Genomic DNA, 6,000 nt, shown 5'->3' on the forward strand with positions numbered 1-6,000 from the left:
AGCTATCTTTAATGATTTCATGCCCTCTTGGACATTTTCTTTAAACTCCATTCCCTTACAGTTCTTACAATTATTGGTCTCATCTGTTATTTAGCATTTGATGCATTATATGCAACAAAAAGTGAGGGCTGAAGAAATGCAGCACCCATAACCAAAACTGCTCTCCTTCATGATTACTGCTTGTGAGGTAGTGGAGGCAGTATTTGCAAAAAAATGGATTTAGAAGAATTATGTCCTGGAGTGGTGTGTTTTTTCAGCCTTGCTGGAAGCAGGTATATAGCACCACAACCTTTCCTTTCTCAGTGTTATTGTTTGTGTCTCACTTGGTGGAAACACAAAGTACAGCACTATGGTTTCTTTTTCACAAGAAAAGAGACTGCATGTTTGTGGGTCCATACTACTGGGCATATTGTAACACTAAAGACCCCAGCCAGTACCACTGTATAAAATTGCATCATGCTATTGTCAATGTCTGTGGTATAAAAGAGAAAGCTGACAAGAATAGGAGAAGAAATGGTTAAAAGATAAAAAAAAAACCTGTTCCTGTACAGAAAACTAGTGCGAGCACAAGCAGCACAGATGATACTAGTGTGTGTACCAGAAGTCACCCAACAAAGATAAAGAGAATTTATTTTAGCCAGAAGAAAGCAGTTACAGAGGCAGAGGTAAAATCTGGAAAAGCAGTTTCCTGCTTCCATCTCTTTCTCTACTGTATAACAGGGAGTGAAGAAGGAAGAATCACTTAAGAGTGGGATCAGCAGTGGGAGGTTAGTGTCTCTTGGGGTGGAGAAGCCAAAAGCAGTATAGCATGGCTGCCCACCTCTGTTTCCTCCTGAGGACTGACTGCAGAAATTCTTTAAAGAAAGTACTGTTCCAGATAAATAATATTTGAGATTTCCAAAGTCAGAAGATCCCATCTCCAGGATCTACTGAACTGGTCCTTACCAAGATAAGGCTAATTGGCCTGTAGTTTCCAGCCTTCTCCCTGCCGGTTATCCTTACCTTGCTGGTGGGAAAATTAACGGAGAGACTGCTAAAGAAAGGATAACTAACTACCTGCAATCCACTGGGTTAAAGGATATAAGACAACATAGTTTTACAACAGGAAGGTCCTCTTAAACAAATCAGATTTTTTTTTTATTTAGTGACTAGAGAATTGAATCAAGTAAGAGCACTCAATGTGGTTTACTTAGATTTCAAGAAGGCTTTTGATACGGTCCCACATAGAAAGTTCATAAATAAATTGTGAAGCCAAGGAATGGGTCCCAAGGTGCTGGAATGGATTACAAATTGGTTGACTGACAGACATCAGTGAGTAGTGGTAAATGGAATAAATTCTGAAAAAACAAGAGTGATAAATGGAGATCCTCAAGGATCATATCTATGGACCACTACTGTTCAATATCCTTGAGGCCGATGCAATATCACGCACTAAAAAACATGCATCCATTGAGTGCATCCAGTTTTCATAACATGCGTGCTGCCATTCCTCCTTGGCACCTGATGTAGTATTAAAATGAAACTGAAATGAAAAGGGCGCCAAAAAATCACACATTGTTTAAAAAACAGCATACATAGCACTACCCAGTTTATTGCATCAGATGTCTGTGTTGCATCACACATGCACAATGTGTGGGCATTATTGACGCACATTCCTTCTGTCAATGGAATATGGGAATGCTTAAAAATTATTAATATTTTGAAATTGAAAGGTGCACCCCCAACTTGATATCATAATGTGAGGTCATAATCCTGCAGGGTATATAAGTAGCTGTTGGAAGTCCATTTGTCCATTTGTGCTCAGTCCAGATTGGTCCTGTGCTCTATGCTGACTGGTGTGGACTGGTGCCTGTCATTCTGAATATTCAACTTTCCTGTAAGTTCTACATTGCTGGATTTTCAACAAGTAAGGTAATTGCTTAATCTTTGTTCATTTTTCCTGTCTGCAGTGCTTGTTCAATGTTTTTATTTTAATATTATTTGTTGTTTGTTCAGTTCATAAATTGTTCAGATTCCACTTGCCTTTTCTTTCACAATATTGATTGATGGTTGAGGGTATTGATTTATTATTTGTTGGTCCTCTGTTATTGGACGCCCAGGCTCTGGACTTGGGTGTATGTTGTGCATCACCAGGGGCCTGTTCATGGACACCAAAGTCCTGGATATCACTGAAAGGCGAGGGACTTGGGCATATGTTGTGCATCACCAGGAGCCTGTTGATAGATACCCAGGTCCTGGACGTCCTTCCAGTAAATGCTTAGTAACTTCTTAGTTCTGTCCTCTTTTTTAGAAAAATCTGAGGATGAAGATATTATTCCTTCAAAACTGATAGTTATCTACTGCTGGATTCTGCTCAGGATTTATTTTTTACTGAGATTGTATTTTCATAAGAGGATTTTTTTTTTCAATATAAAAACTGCCATGTTCCCAGATGTAGCCAAGGCCACTCAACTCTGGAGGAAACATTTTCTCCTCTCGAGACCAGGGGTTCAACAACTGGGGGTATTTTTCTGGTTAAAGTTCCCCTGTAAATGTGTAGTTAAGTTAGCTGGAACAAAGTATGCTTTCTATGATCTAGTTCTTCTGATTCAGTTAATGAAAGACAAGCTTTATCTAGACTTGATTTAGAATGTTCACCACAAGGGACTTCTTTTCCTGTATGGTGAGCTCCATTACTTTACATAATCAGAAGTGGTTTTGTCTTAATTTCTGATATCCATACTTAGGGCTTTTTCTTTAAAATTTGATGACTCTTATCCCCGTTAGTATGCACAGGAATTTATATTGTAGATGTCTTCTGAATTTGTATTTGTGGTGAATGCTGATTTTCTTAATTTTTCTTTGTACTTGTTCTCATGTTTATATTGGAAATTCTTATAAATAAAAAGTTAAAAAATATAGAAATATTTGCTATTGAGCACATTGGATATTAATGCTGGATAGCATATTCAGTGATAACACCTAACAGGTTTAACATGGGCCACTTAGGAAAGTTAACTACTACTACCCAGAAGGTGTGATTAACTTTCATGCCAGTTGCCTGCTTAAGGCATACCACTATATCCCCCCTCCAACTACCCTTGTTTTAGATTAAGAACATTCAAAAATCCCCAACTACCCTAAGGTAGTTGGACAGCCAGTTACTCCCTTCTGAAGTTATGCCTTAAATAAAGGCACTGCCATGCATGGAATTCTGTAGTGTTCCCAACCTGGGCATCCAGCCCTCGTCGTCGGTTGCTTACTTTGCCTTTGGGAATTCTGCTCCTGCCCCAGCATATTTGCAGGTCTTTGCCTTCTCTCAGATGCAGTAAGGCACCCTTCACACCACTCCAGTGATGTAACACCAGCATTAAAAACAGCAGGTAAATCCTGTTACCATGCCAGTATTAATGCTAGTTAGCACATGGACCCCACAGATTGGCAGTGTGATGAGTTTTGGATCTTACATTTAAAGACAACATTCAAAGACATTTTTATTTAATCGATTAGAGTCTAGCATGGCAACCAGATGATATATTTACCCCATGGCCTTCTCACAATAGGAAATGTGACATTTCATTTAAAACTAGTAGGGATGGAAATGGAGTTTGTTATTTGCTTAAATTAATTAGGTACAGGTATTGTAAGTATAATTTTCTTTTTACTTGTATGCCAGTATGGATTTTTTTAATTTCAATTATTTTATGTGTTTAATTTTTTAGAAAGTTTGCTTTTTTTGTGTGAGAAATCATAATGTAAGTCATTTGTTTGTAATGATATTTGTTGTAATCTGCTTTGGAATGACCTTTTTCATTGTGGAAGTTGGAAAAATATATCTACATGAAATTAAATTAAATGTACTAAGGGTGGGAACAGCCATATTGAATGTTCTACATGCGTCTTAAAGACTTTTATGAGTAGATTTTCAAAAGAAGTTATGTGCATAAAACCAAGCTTTGTGGGCCTAAATGTCCTTTTGAAAATCAGCTGGGACTCTACAGTCACAAAAGTCTATGTAAAACCCAATTTAGTGCATACTTCTATGTGTGGCTACAAGAGACACCTGGGATAGAGTTGGGGCAGGGAAATGATTTACGCACATACTTTCAATTCTCAAATGCATGCACATCAATTTACTCATACCAAGTTACACTCTGCTCAGAGCAGGGTGGAACCTTGTGTGAGTATGGGCCGACCTAGGAATTTTCAAACCAGAGTCATGCGTATTGCTCTGCTTTGAAAATGTACTCTTCTGTATAAGTCATCACAAAGTTTATAAAATATTTACATAAATCTCTGCATGTTCACCTACTTCTGCAACTTGTGTATCACAGGCAGTTTTGAAGGTTGGGTTTAAAAATTCTACTGAGGTGCATGATAAAAGCTTTATGGCCTACATTTTATCATATAAGCACCTAAGTTTAAGAGCTGTTGGGAAGCTGGAATTTTAAGGTGATTTTCATGATATTTGATTGTGATTCAGAGCTTGACACAATTTGATCCATGTCTGTGAACCACTGAGATAATTTAATTTCTGACAGTTGGTGCCTGCTGGCTCTGTTTTAGATTAAGAACATTCAAAATTCTCAGTTCACAACTTCTAAGTCAAAATGGGTTAAAATAATTAAAAAAAAAACAAACTAACCTATGATTATTATAATTATTGTTTGTATAAAAAATGTAATCACAAACTCTAATAGCAGCAGTATACAACATTTTGCTACTACGTGGAAATATATAATTTACATTAAAGAAGTATTTGTGGTCAGACGTTTCCCTATAGTCCATGATAAAGTAAAAACACTTGGAACTCACAAGGTTATAAAACAATGGTAAATATGAGGGGAAGTTTATTTTGGATATTTTATTTTGAAAATAATAAACAGTTAACAACTAATCTAATAAATGCACATATTATATTTGTATTAAGTTGAGAAGCAGATGATTTCTTCTCATTAGTTTACCATCTTCGGTTTCATTAAATCTTAGTTTGAAATTCTTTAGCTTAACAAATTTTCCATTTAAGAAATATTTCTCAATATCAACTGAATATTTACTTTGATATAAGTAAACCCAGGACATGACCACTGAAATGACATAAAACACAAATCCACATACATATGAGTTTATTTATTTAACCAATTTTAAAGAGCCTTTCTATCACTTAGCCTCAAGGAGGTACACACCAAAATTTAATACAATTCACAAATTATAATTAAAATAAAAACACAACTTATGCAATAATAAATTTGATAATACAACATAATACAATCAAAACAAAAAGCATACACGGAAAAATGTGTGAGATATTTATTTAGCTTTTAACCCTCATTTTTGCTTGTAACAATACTTACAGAGAACAACTGCATTTCCACTATTAAGTTTCAAAAGTAATGAGTCTCTGACTAGCATGGTCCTATTCATCCATCTCTGCCAGTTGTTATTGCCTTTGCTAGCTGATCAGTTTCCATCTCACTTGTGTGAGCAGTCTTATATGTTGGTATAGCATCATGAATTCAATTTCATCCTCTAATGACTTGCTGCACCAATGATGACCCATATAAGGAAGAAATTGTTTGCGTAGCCCTTTCCTCGTCCATGGTATTGCTGTTGGGCCCTGACACAGGAACTGGTAAAAAACCAAATAACAGGAAAAGGAATCTTTTCCTTTCTCTGTGTAACAGCTGCAGCACATAACAAAAACAAACACCTGAGATATGTCTGGCTGCTTTTTACAGGTGACCTCATTATGAAAAACAGGAAGGACCAGGGCTTCTGTGTTTGCTTTATAAAACTAGTGTTTGCTTTTACGGAGTCTTTTGGGATATGAGGACTGACTATATGACAGGAGACTCCAGGAAGCAGGCTGCATTCTTTTGTGCTATTGTTTTCTTTTAGTTCACCAAGTTCATTTCTACTACTGTTTTCCAACCAACATGTTTTGAAAACTTTTAAATGTCTGAAAGTAAGCATCATACTGTATTTTATTTATTTAAAAATTTATAGACTGCCTATCAACAT

The 6,000-nt window shown here is 36.3% G+C and overlaps 1 long non-coding RNA gene across 1 annotated transcript in view; it reads right to left on the reverse strand.

Moving 5' to 3' along the window:
• The window catches only part of LOC115099314, a 34,454-nt gene extending 28,660 nt beyond the window's left edge, over positions 1-5,794 (reverse strand). Inside the window, exon 1 of the long non-coding RNA XR_003858742.1 lies at positions 5,334-5,794. This is a non-coding gene — a long non-coding RNA (uncharacterized LOC115099314). The remainder of the gene's footprint in view (positions 1-5,333) is intronic.
• Between the last annotated feature and the right edge of the window lie 206 nt (positions 5,795-6,000).

This window comes from Rhinatrema bivittatum, chromosome 9 (assembly GCF_901001135.1).
Source record: "Rhinatrema bivittatum chromosome 9, aRhiBiv1.1, whole genome shotgun sequence".
Taxonomy (NCBI): Eukaryota; Metazoa; Chordata; class Amphibia; order Gymnophiona; family Rhinatrematidae; genus Rhinatrema; species Rhinatrema bivittatum.